We start from the raw sequence: 13,547 nt of genomic DNA, 5'->3' as shown, positions 1-13,547 counted from the left end.
TAATTGAAATGATGTGTAATAAAATCAATTTGGCCAGTCGCGGTGGCTCATGCCTGTAATCCCAGCACTATGGGAGGCCAAGGTGGGTGGATCACTTGAGGTCAGGAGTTCGAGACCAGCCTGGCCAATATGGTGAAACTCTGTCTCTACTAAAAATGCAAACATTAGCTGGGCGTGGTGCAGACACCTATAATCCCAGCTAGTCAGGAGGCTGAGGCAGGACAATCACTGGAACCTGGGAGGTGGAGGTGGAGGCTGCAGTGAGCCAAGATCATGCCTTTGCACGCCAGCCTAGGCGGCAGAGTGAGACTCCTCAAAAAAGAAAAAAATATTACCATAGGCTAACTGAAATACGTAAGAGTAAATTTCCTATGGCATATTTCTGGTCACAAAAACATCACCAAGCTTCCAAATAAAGACCACATACTCTTCTAATATTAAAAATTAAAGTAAATGTGAGCTATACATATATTTAAGAAAGATTAATAAAGACAAGTAAGAAAATTATTTACCAAAGTTTTGGTGAATCATTGAGTAACAGTGGTTGTAGGGTAAATTAAGGCAGTGGTGCATTAAATGAAGGAATAAATGTTTGCAAACTGAATATTTTAAGGAGCACCTCTGACCATCACATAGTACAAAAACAAACAGTAACAAATAGGGTGGGCTGAATGCTCTCAAACTACATTGTTTATTGTTGTATGTTTGCATGATTATCATCTACTTCATAAGTTTTTTTTTTAATTTTATTATTATTATACTTTAAGTTCTAGGGTACATGTACATAACGTGCAGGTTTGTTACATATGTATATTTGTGCCATGTTGGTGTGCTGCACCCATCAACTCGTCAGAACCCATCAACTCGTCATTTACATCAGGTATAACTCCCAATGCCATCCTTCCCCTCTCCCCGCCTCCCCATAATAGGTCCCGGTGTGTGATGTTCCCCTTCCCGAGTCCAAGTGATCTCATTGTTCAATTCCAACCTATGAGAACATGCGGTATTTGGTTTTCTGTTCTTGTGATAGTTTGCTAAGAATGATGGTTTCCAGCTGCATCCATGTCCCTACAAAGGACATGAACTCATCCCTTTTTATGGCTGCATAGTATTCCATGGTGTATATGTGCCACATTTTCTTAATCCAGTCTGTTACTGATGGACATTTGGGTTGATTCCAAGTCTTTGCTACTGTGAATAGTGCCGCAATAAAAATACATGTGCATGTGTCTTTATAGCAGCATGATTTATAATCCTTTGGGTATATACCCAGTAATGGGATGGCTGGGTCATATGGTACATCTAGTTCTAGATCCTTGAGGAATCGTCATACTGTTTTTCATAATGGTTGAACTAGTTTACAATCCCACCAACAGTGTAAAAGTGTTCCTATTTCTCCACATCCTCTCCAGCACCTGTTGTTTCCTGACTTTTTAATGATTGCCATTCTAACTGGTATGAGATGGTAGCTCATTGTGGTTTTAATTTGCATTTCTCTGATGGCCAGTGATGACGAGCATTTTTTCACGTGTCTGTTGGCTTTGTATTCATTTATTTTCCAACAGACTTATTTCAGTTCAGGGTGGTGGGTGGCTGGAGCTTATCCCAGCACCTTAGAGTACAAAGGCAGGAAGCAACCATGGACAGGATGTCATTCCATCGCAGGATACATTTACACAAACTCACACTCACTCATACTGGGACAACTTAGACACACCAATTAACTTAACATTCACATCACTGGGATATGGGAGGACACTGGAGTATCTGAAGAAAACCCATGCAAGCGTGAGGAGAATATGCAAACTCCACACAGACAGTGGTCCCAGTAAGGAATCAATCTTTTTCTCTCATCAATGTTATAGTTAAACAACACTGAATGAAAGAACATTATTCAAGGACCTGCTATGTTCAAAAATTTGTGCAACAACCACAGCTAATTTCAGAATTGTTTTTATCACTGCCAGTAGAAGTTAAATGCCCATCAACATCCATTTATCATGCCAACCCAAAGACTCTGGAAACCGTTAGTCTACCTTCAGTCTTTATAAAGCCTTCTATTCTGGACCTTTTATAAATCAGATTGCACAATATGTGGTCATTTGTGTCTGGCTTCTTTCACTCAGCATATGTTTTCAAAGATTCATCCACGTTGTAGCATGTATCACTACTTTACTTTCTATAGCTGAATAATATTCCATTATACATATATACCACTTTTTAATCCATTTATTAGTTGGTGTGCATCTGGATTTTTTCACTTTTTGGGCTATTATAAACAATGTTGCTATGAATACTCATATATAAATGTTTTGTGTATGTGGACATACTGTCAATTCTCTTGAGTGGAACTGCTGGGTCACGTGGTAACCCTATGTTGAACTTTTTGAGTTGTTATTAAACTCTTCCCCACAGCCGATGCACCATTTCAAATTTTCACCAGCAATATATGAGGTTTCAAATTTTTCCACATCCATGCCAGCACTTACAAAATGTGTATCATTTTATTTTAGCCATTCTAGTGGGTGAGAAGCAGTAGCTCATTTTGGTTTTGATTTGAATTTCCCTAGTAAATAATGATGTTGAGTATACTTCAATGTGCCTATTGTCTATTTGTAGATCTTCTTTAGATAAGTATCTATTCAAATTTTTTTCTCATTTTTAATTGGGTTATTTGCCTCTGTATTACTGAGTTGTGTCTTAGTCCATTTTGTACTCTTATAATAGAATAACCAAGACTGGTTAAATTATAAATAACAGTGTATTTTTTACAGTTCAGGAGCTAGAAAAGTCCAAAATCAAGGGGCTGGCATCTTAAGAGTTCCTCTTGCTGTGTCATCCCGTGTTAGAATGCAGAAGGGCAAGAGTGTGCAAGAATAAGAGAAAGCAAGACAGAGTTTAACTTGCTTTTATAACAAACCCACTCTACAACAACAAACCCACCACCAGAATATAATGAATCTATTCATGAGGACAGAGCCCTCATAACCTAACCACCTCTTATAGCTCCCACCTCTTAATGTTGGATTGGGGATTAAGTTTCAAACACATGAACTTTGGGGGACACATTCAAACCATAGTATTTATGCCTGGCCCCCCAAATTTATGTCCTCATATGCAAAGTACATTCATTCCATTCCAACAGCCCTTGCTTTTGTTGTTGATTCTACAATAAAATAAATTACAGAATTGGTTCTCGTACGCTGAATTAACTTTGCATTCCTGGGACAAATTCCACTTGTTTGTAGTCTATAATGCATTTTCATATGTTGACAGTTTCAGCTTGCTATTATTTTGGCAGGATGTCTGTAAGATTCTTCTATGTCCTTTATGCATGTATTTGTGTTTACCAGTTTTCATTATTCTGTCATTCAGATTTAAGTTATTGTCTGTTGTTCTTTCATTTCAGCCTGGAGGTTGAGTATCAGATTCCTATGATATGTATTGTAGGGCTGATGTATTAGCAAATAACTCTTTTGGCATCTCTCCATTTGGGAATGTCTTAATTTTTCCCTGTTTTTGGAGGGACTTTTTTCTGGATATAAATTTTTTGGTTGACTTTTTAAAAATTGTTAGCTCTTTGAGTACATCATCCCACGGTCTTCTGGTCTCCATGGTTTCTGATGACAAAATAGCTGTTAATCATATTGAAGACCCTTTTTATGTAAGTAGCTTGTCTCACTGATTTCAAGTATTTCAAAGGTTTGATTGTATGTTTATGTATAGATCTCTTTGAATTTATCTTACATGGGGTTTTCTAAGATTCTTAGATATGTAGATTAAATCCAATTTGAAAAGTTTTGTTTTTTAACTTCTAAGTTCTGGAGTGGATGTGCAGGTTTATTACATAGGGAAATGTATGCCATGGTGGTTTGCTGCACAGATCAACCCATCACCTAGGTGTTAAGCCCAGCATCCATTAACTATTCTTCCTGATGCTCTCCCCCATCCCCACACGCCCCCGACATGCCCCAGTGTGTGTTATTGTGTTGTTCCCTGCTCATGCGTCCGTGTGGTTTCATTGTTAAGCTCCCACTTGTAAGTGAGAATATGCAGTGTTTGGCTTTCTGTTCCACATTAGCTTGCTAAGGATCACGACTTCCAGCTCCATCCACATCCCTGCAAAGGACATGATCTTGTTCTTTTCTATGACTGTATGGCATTCCATGGTATATATGTACCACATTTTCTTTATCCAGTTTAGACTTTATCCAGTCTGTCATTGACAGGCATTTGGGTTGATTTTCAGCTATTACCCCTTCAAATATTTTTCTGTCCTTTTCTCCTTCTTGTCAGCATAGTTGATGTTGTCTCATAGGTCTCTGAGGGTCAGTTCATTTTTCTTCATTCTTTATTCTTGCTGTTGCTCAGACTGAATAATCTTAATTGATCTACAAATTGGCTGAGTTTCTTTTATCTACTCAAATCCGCTGTTGAGCACCGATAGTTAATATTTTTATGTCATTCATTGTACTTTTTCACTCCAGAAGTCCTATTTGGTGTGTATATGTGTGTATGCCTACACATACACACACACACACACGTATATATACATGCACACATATTTTATATATATATATATATAATGATCTCTTTATTCATTTTCTCCTATAGTGACATTTTTCACCTGCTTTCCTTATTGGACATGGTTTCAGTTAATTATTTGAGCATATGTGAATAGCCAATGTAAAATCTTTTATTAGTGCAATATCTGGGCTTCTTCAAACAATTTCTATTGACTTTTCCTGAGAATGGGTCATACATTCTTATTTCTTTGTACATATACTATTTTTTTTTGAAAACTGGGCTTTTAAAATAATATAATGTGGCAACTCTGGAAATTAGATTCTCCTTCCTTTTCAAAGTTTATTGTTGTACCTGTTTGTTGTTTAGTTTACTTGTTTAGTGACTTTTCTGAACCAATTATGGAAGAGTGGTATTCTGTGTCATGTGTGGCCACTGAAGGCCCTCCTCAGTTAACTTCTTAGTGGTCAGTTCATGATTGGACAAATGTTTTGTTAAATATCTAGAGCAAAAAAAAAAAAAAATCAGTTTTTCCTGAAGGACTCTGTACCCATATGAATACCTTCACTACTCATTCTAGCAATGTACAACTCTGCCTTAGGTTCACTTCCTGCATTGTCAGAACCTCAAGGTCAGCTAGAGGTTAGAGATTAGGGGCTGTTAAGCCTTTCCTGTGCATTTTAAACTCTGGACATGAGCATAGCCCTATGTTTGTGTGTGGCCGCTTAATTCCCAAGAAGATGTTGGATTTTTTCAAACCACCCGATGGCCATCTTGTTCCTTGAATTTTACTTTCAATGTTTTTGATTAGCCTGCTGTTTTCATCAACTCTTATTCTCCCAACGAGTAACTGCAATAAGTAATTGCCTCCGACTGTTTTTGAGAAACATACATAGAAAAGCTGTTCACACTTCACGTGCTTTGAATGAAGACAGATTTATAAGTGGGGTCTTTGTTAGAACCATGATACAGGGAAAATTATAATAAGTATCTGAAACTATGGCTTTGAACGATCACCCTTTTTTGCCCCAAAGTTACTTATTTTAAAAGCTACTTTCAAACTGGGAGTGGGAAATTGTAATAGAGCAAGTTGAAACACCACAACGTTTATTACTCTTACCAGTATTCAGTTGTTATTGAATAAACACTACCTAGATTGCTACATGCTTTTGATTAATTTCCAGAGTTTTGAAAAATTGTATTCTGATGATTTTTGTTCATGTTCTCAATGCTTTTATGGAGAAGAGGATATATGTAGTTGCTTATTGACTATTTTGCTCAAGTTACTACCTAATTTTACTATATTGATGTTTTCTTTTATCCATGTACTTTGCTAATCTTTTAAAATTGTTTTTCTGAAGATAATTTTGTTTTCATAAGAATACAATAATTCAATCTTCAAATAAAGACAGGCTATTCTTGTTGCAGTTCTGTACCTGTAATTTTTTTGCCTTACTGCAATGTCTAGAACAGAATCATTCAGAATATAGATAATGATAATGGGCATGTTCCTCCTGTTCCCAGCCACTATAAAACTTTGAGTATTGTCATAACCCCAAATTAAAAGATTTCCCTACTCATCCTAGATTGCTAGTATTTTTTGTTTGAGTCACTGATGAATTTTATAAAATTATTTTTCTGCATCTTATGAGGTGATTGTATGGTTGTATGTCTTAAATGTGTTAATATGGTGATTACCAAGAATTAAATACATCAGTCAAAAGCCATGAATGCCTAGTTATAAGAAGACCAGCTATGGCAAATAAAAAAGATCAGGAAGTAGTAATAAACATGCTTTTCTTTTCTTTTCAAAAAAAAATGAGTATTTGGACCACACAGTTTGCACAAACTGCTGAGAAGAACACAAAAGATAACACTGGTTCAATTTAATGAAGTTTTCTACTGTCAGCTCTAGCAGGTGCATGAAATTGAAGAATTACAAGAGATTTCTGGCAAGTTCTACATTTGTCATCTCCCTTAAAAGCTTTGGTGACTGGAAATCATGTCAATAACACTAAAATATTCAAATAAGCACCAACTATATGTATAGGCGAGGGTTGCAGAACATGTACACTGTTTTAAGGTTGCCTGGATTTAAAACCCAGATCTGACATTTAATAGGTATGACTGTGGGCATCACACTTATTTTCCTGAGTCTCAGTTTCCTCTTCTGTTACTATATTAACATTATCTTCACAGAACTCTTGTAAGGATTACATGTATTATATATGTCAACTGCTTAATAAAGACCCTGGTAATAGAAAATGCTACACAAGTGTTAGTTATTATTACGTATTTTTTGACCACTTTAACAGTTCCACTTAGATGGGTTCTATCATTGTTACTACCTTTTATTTCTATAACTACCATAAATCTTCAGTCATATTTATTATTGCTATTTAGATTGCTAATGTAACACCCACCCCAATAAATCAGTACTAATATTGGGGAATTTGATCTTTTAATCACTGTCCCCAACTTTTACTACAAAGGACTATTAAAGGTGAATTAATGACAACTTGAGTCTATCATACATAGTATGGGATTTTTAATCTCATTAAATCTTTAAAGACTCATATTTCAATATTGCTTATGCTTAGAATTTCAGTAAAACTTAACTATAGGAGAGCTTCAAGAATAATGTTCTCTCTTATGAGTTTCATACTTGTACATATTCTTCTGTTGTTTAGTGTCCCTTAGTTTAAACTTGAAGAACTTAAAAAATGGTAACCATGTGAGGAGATGGATACCTTAATAGCTTAACTAGAATAATCATTTTACTATGTATGAGCATAACAAAATAACATGTACACCTTAAATTAATATATACTTTTCTTTAGAAACAAGTAAATAGTAAAAAATAAGATTTGTTTTGACATTGTAACTGTTTCAGGATCCTTAGGGCATTACTTTTCCACCCAGAAACCTCTGTGGCCAGTGGTGCCTTTGTCGGAATTTTGGTTGGGCCCACTGGGCTCATTCCACTCACTTGGCCTGGCAGACTGCACCTATCTTGTGCTACTGGCCTGTATCCCATGCCTGCCAAGGGTGAGCCAGGCCTGGAGTGGCAAGAGGTGTGTGAGTGAGTGTGTGGTCCAGCTGCTGCACACAACGAGGCACACCAGTGGCTGTGGTGTTGTGGGCAGCTGCAGGCACCAGCTCCATGCAAGGCTGTAGCTGAATCAGATTTACTACAAGTGGCTTCTAATGTGGGCACCCATATCTGGACAAAGGGAATGTGCTGGTACCTGGAAGTTTGGAGACACCAGGAATTACAAAGCCCCAAGAGGGTTCAGCGAGCCCTTAGGTCTGGGCTCCCCAAAGGGCCACAGCTCTTCTGTCCTTCTTGTCACCCACACCGTGGTGAGCAGTGTGTGTGTAGGGGTGTTTCATCCCTGTTTTTGTTACAGCTCTTTAGTTCCACTATTTGGTGGGTTCCACCATTTGTCCCGCATCCAGGAAGAATAAGGTACACCAACAACTAGAGTTATGGTAAGCAAGGCAGAGAGGAGCTTCACTGAGTGACAGAACAGCTCTCTGGAGACCCGAAGTCGGTAACTCTTTTCAGCAGGCAGGTCATCCTGACAAGTACCCAGGTCTCAGTGTAGAGGAGATGCATAGTAGGTAGCTCCTTTCCACAGGCAGGTCATCCTGACAAGTCAAGCAGATCCTAAGTGGGTAGCTCCTTCCTGCAGCTGGTAGTCCTGACATCTGTGTGAGTGTGGCTGAGTCTGGGGTTTTCGTGGGCTCAGAAGGGAGAATGTGAGTGCTAATTGGTCCATGGACTGCCATGGGTGGGTCCAGAAAAGGCACCATATGTTCTTATTCTGGGCCACAGACTCCACCTGGAACTGACACCCTGGCCTCCAGGCTTCAGGCTGTCCCTGGCTTGAAGGTGGGGCTTCGGGAGGGACGTGTCCCTTTCCACCCAGGAACCTGTCTGCCTCCCACTGCCATCAACATGCCATCCGTGGCACTCATGCTGTTCATGCTGAGGGGTGCCTGCAGGCCTTCACTGAGCTGTCCTCAGCCCTCCCTGGCCCCTGTCTCCCTCCCATGCTCATTGGCACCTGAGGTCTAGTGGGGGCTGAGGCAGCAGGGTGCTGGCATGTCTGTGCTGCCCTGAGCATGTGCACACCCACCAGGTCATGACAGTGCCTAGGCTTGGCTACAATTCTGCTCCACACTGGAGTGGGCACCAGGAGTGGGGAGAGGCCAGGGAAGGGGAGCAGGCACTCCTGAACCTGCAGAGGTAGGGGGAGCTTCTTGGGCCCCTGAGAGTACAGGGATGCCCAGGTCTGGAGCCACAGCTGGGTGGCTGCAGCTGCACCCAGAAGTGCAGGGCTCCCACCTTGCCAACTTAGTAGGTGGGCTGGGGTCCCACTTGTTTCTGGCCCCTGCCAGCTCCATGGAGCATGCAGCCCTGGCCATGCCTCCTTGGCTGTAGCTGGCATCCTCACAGCAGCCCCTCCAGACATGCCATCGCTGTCATCTTAATGATAATTTTATATTTCTTATTAAGTATTTCCAAGTTGTGAAGTAAGCTATCATCCAAACACTGCTATAAATTCTTCCAAAGGTAAGAAGTATCCCTTAGTAATCATAAAAAAATTAGTTCCAGTCATAAAGGAGAAAATAGAGGTGAACGTTCCATTGCATTAATGATTCAGAAATCACAGATGATATTCTGAATCATGCCAAGAAATCAAAGGACATTAGAAGCAACAATAAAGAAGATGAGGGATTTTAGAGGTGAGAGAATCACTTGGGGGTATAGGAGTCAAGAGAAAACTTCCCATTCACCTTCTGGAGGTTTGCAAACAAATCAACTCACAAAAGACAGATTAATAGGAGAAAGGGCATACGAATTTAGTTTAATGTGGAATTATAGGAGGATGATTACCCAATAACCCAATTAGGTATAGATGATTATATAGTCTTCTTAGGGGAATAAATAGATGAGAAAGTGTTGTTTATTTTAGGGGGTAGTAAAATGACTTTTATGGAAATTCAATGGGTTTGAATAACACATAATCGCCTCGAACAAAACCTGTTTGGCCCTTAGAGCAGACAGTGGTTTGTGACAAAACTCTGTACAGGTTTGTTGATAGCCTTTAGTCTTTCTTCCTGCAAAGAGTTCAGTTAATGAATGCTCAGGGAATGGACAAGAGATCATGGTTTTATTCTTTGGTAGGTCCAGACTTTAGGCAGGTAAAATAACTTCAGAGAACAACTTCATCTTGTACTTTGGGTTGTACACAGGACTGAGACAGGAGGTAGAGAGGGTCGGGTGTCAGAGAGACCTTGAGGCTTCCTGTTCAGCTCAACATGTCAAAGTGTCATATTCGGGGCATTGCTTTCTGAGCCCCAACAGGGGAAAGCTCACCCTTGATTTTGAGTCACTATTTCATTTTAGTGGCTCATTTAATGGCAGCTCACAAGCTGCCATTAAGAGAATACATCTTCCCAGGTTTTATTCAACCTTCATGATATAAGACAGAACTGCTCAAAATGATAAATGACACCATAGTAAAGCCTGAAACATTGTTGGTTAATAGACAATATTAATTCATTCATTCATTTTTCCATTTGTCTTTCATTCAGAAAATATAGTTAAGTACCTGCTATGAAGTTGGTGTGGGAGATACAAGAAGAAAAGGCCAAGTGTGATACCTTTCCTCATGGAGAGTGGCAGACAAAAACCAGCAAGCAAGCCACAAGTAGACGAAATAATTTTAGTAACTTTAGTGCTTTTAGTAAATGCTAATAATAAAATAGTAAGAGTCATATAATGAATGAAACTTAGAGCAGGTGTATTTTAAATAAGTTTGTAATGGAAGATTCACTGAGGAACTGACAGGAAAAGCATTTAAACTGAAATCTGAAAGATAAGCAATCAGTCATAGGAAGGGCTGGTACATATTTGCTGTTTTTTTGTTTTGTTTTGTTTTTGTTTGTTTGTTTGTTTTTGAGACGGAGTCTCGCTGTCTCCCAGGCTGGAGTGCAGTGGCGCGATCTCGGCTCACTGCAAGCTCCACCTCCCGGGTTCAAGCCATTCTCCTGCCTCAGCCTCCCAAGTAGCTGGGACTACAGGTGCCCACCACCAGGCCCGGCTAATTTTTTGGTTTTTTAGTAGAGACGGGATTTCACCGTGTTAGCCAGGATGGTCTCAATCTCCTGACCACCTCAGCCTCCCAAAGTGCTGGGATTACAGGTGTGAGCCACCGCGCCCGGCCTGGCTGGTACATATTTCTAGCACCTACATCCTACAGGCCCAGAACTTGCATCAGTAGTGAATCATGGCATACTTTTCTGGAAATCCTGGAGGAAAACCCAGTATCTTTCACAACTTCCTGCTGCCTACTCCCACAAGCTAATGAGATGAAAATTACTACCATTTGGGGTCCAGATCTCTTATAACAGTAATCTTTATTTACCACAATTCTTAATTCTGCCTTTTATTCATTTTCTTGTCCAGGAAAATTCCCTCTCTAGAAATAATTTTCCCATGATATTTTATGAACAAAGCTTTGTCTTTGCGTTTAGGGACTTCTGCAACTCATCTGTTTAGAGGTGATAAGTCTATCCATCCAAGAGAGAGTGTTGGGGTGCTCTTAATTTTCACATAGTAAATTTATCCATTACCCTATCCAGATCTATTAATTACCAGTCTCCTAGACTTGAAAAACTTCAACAGAAACTTTAACTGGCTGCTCAGCACACTTTATAAGAATTGTATTTTTCAAGTATTGTGCATTAATCCCTCTATCTCAGCAAATTTTTCCCAAACTTTAAAAATCAAACTCTCATATTTATGACATGGAACTTGACCTTGCTGGCTATACTGCCTGATAGCGGCCCCTAGGACTCTTCAGAGAACCTTTATTTGTGTGAATTGAGTTGCAAGCCACAGCTCCATGTCACAAACATCCTTTCTTTCATCAAAAGAGATCATAAAACAATATTACACTTCATGATTGGACCATTAAAAAATCTTATTCATCTACAGAATTGGACTTAATAAGTGGCATTTTGTTGTTATGTTCCCCCATTGGTTTAATAAAAATACAGGATATATTCTTACGAAATAACCTATTACAATTTCCAGAGAGATAGTTTTGAGGATGTATTTATCTATAGGTTGGTGCAAAAGTAATTGCAGTTTTCGCCATTAAAAGTAATGGTAAAAATCGCAATAACTTTTGCACCACCCTAATACAATATTCCCCTTACTTGATCCCTAATGTACAAGGTTTAGAGGAAAAGTTTTCTATGCCCTTTAGGGGTAGACTATTCTATTCTCTTCAGTAATTCGGAGTTTCACACTGACTTAAAAATAAAAAATGAGTAGGGCTTAATGGTGCAGGCATGTAGTCCCAGCTACTCAGGAGGCTGAGGCAAGAGGATTGTTTGAGCCCAGGAGGTCAAGGATGCAATGAGCCATGATCATGCTACTGCACTCCATCCTGGGCAACAGAGATAAACCTTGTCTTAAACAAACAAACAAACGAAAACCACATTTACCCTGAATGTCAGCAGGGAGTGAGCCACGATAATAATATCACTTTCCCCTTCAACGCTCACCTCTCTTGCCAGTGATTTCTATTGGGCCAACAAAATTCAGAAGCCAGAGTACAGAGATAATTGCTTACAGAGTCCACAGAGATCAGTATTCTAGGTATCAAGCAAGGTGGAGAAAGGTAGAGTATAAAACTAGATGGGTGAGAGGAAAATGTCTTGCACAGTAAATCAATTCTATTATCTGAGCAACAGTAGAAACAATAATTCCCTGACTTGCTTGGCTTACAAGGAAGGTTTAAGACTAAAATGATGTTTCAGATAATAATCTATAACTTCTAAAACATGTCACAATAAAGTGTCAAAATATCTGACTGTTTAGCAATTGAGAGAAAATATGCAAAACAAAATTAGTTTTCTTAAGTCTATTTTGTTCTAATGAAAAGTTTAAGAAACAGACATTTTGAAAATCATGGTACTGAAAACATTCCCTGTTATGAGATATTCAAATTGTTTTTAATTTTCATTTGTATAAATGAAACAAAGATGAATATCTTAGGTTTCTATCACTTGTTTCTGTGATATAAATTCTGGGGCTCTTGATGCTCCATTGTCAAATTGTTTTCATAAAACCTGCACCTATTCACACTCTTTATTTTATAATGGTAAACTGGTATCTGATTGCTATATTAGCAATTAATTTTCTTACTCATTACACACACACACACATATATATAAACATGCCTTTTGCATTTAATAGTTTCTCAAAATTGTGTCACTCTTTATCAACTTTTAAACCATTTACCTAGAATATTTTATCTGCCACAATATTTATTATGTATTTTCCTCAGTTTTATGTAGTAAAATTACAATTTTCTCTTTAATCCATCTGAAATTTATTTTGGTGTAAAGAAAAGGTCTAACAGGTCTAATATTTTACTGAGTAGCTTAACAAATTTCACAGCATTACTGAATATTGTTTTATTTTCTGACTAATCAGAGTTCTTATATCATTGAAAGATTTATGTTATCTTTAAATTACAGATAAAGAAAGAAGAGTTTTAATTTGTCTAGAAATCAGTTATAGTGCATTGTGATTTTTCTTGATTGGTTCTATATTTTCTGAGCCACTGAATATTCCAGGAAGTTCTGAGGCCATCACAAACGATTTGATTAATGTTTTGAGTTTTTCCCATTAAAATTTGGACATTGCTTCAATGTTTTCTGGTGTTAATGTTATGTCAACGTCTAAGACCTACTTGATTTTTGTCCTTAAGTACACAACTTTTGTTGGCTTCTTTGTTCTATTCAGATGTCTACAGAATTAATTTTTTAAGTACCAGGATAATTCTTTAAAAAACACATTTGAAACATTTTTTGTACCTCAATCTAATTTTCCTCTCTTCAGTTGTGGCTTTGTCTTTGGCAACCACAACTGTATAATATATTTTCCCTCTTTTTTTCCAAATTACATTCAGGTTGATATACTGATTTTTGTCTTTGTT

This window comes from Trachypithecus francoisi, unplaced genomic scaffold (assembly GCF_009764315.1).
Source record: "Trachypithecus francoisi isolate TF-2019V2 unplaced genomic scaffold, Tfra_2.0 Lachesis_group6, whole genome shotgun sequence".
In the NCBI taxonomy this organism is placed as follows: Eukaryota; Metazoa; Chordata; class Mammalia; order Primates; family Cercopithecidae; genus Trachypithecus; species Trachypithecus francoisi.
Note: the sequence above shows the minus strand (reverse complement) of the source record.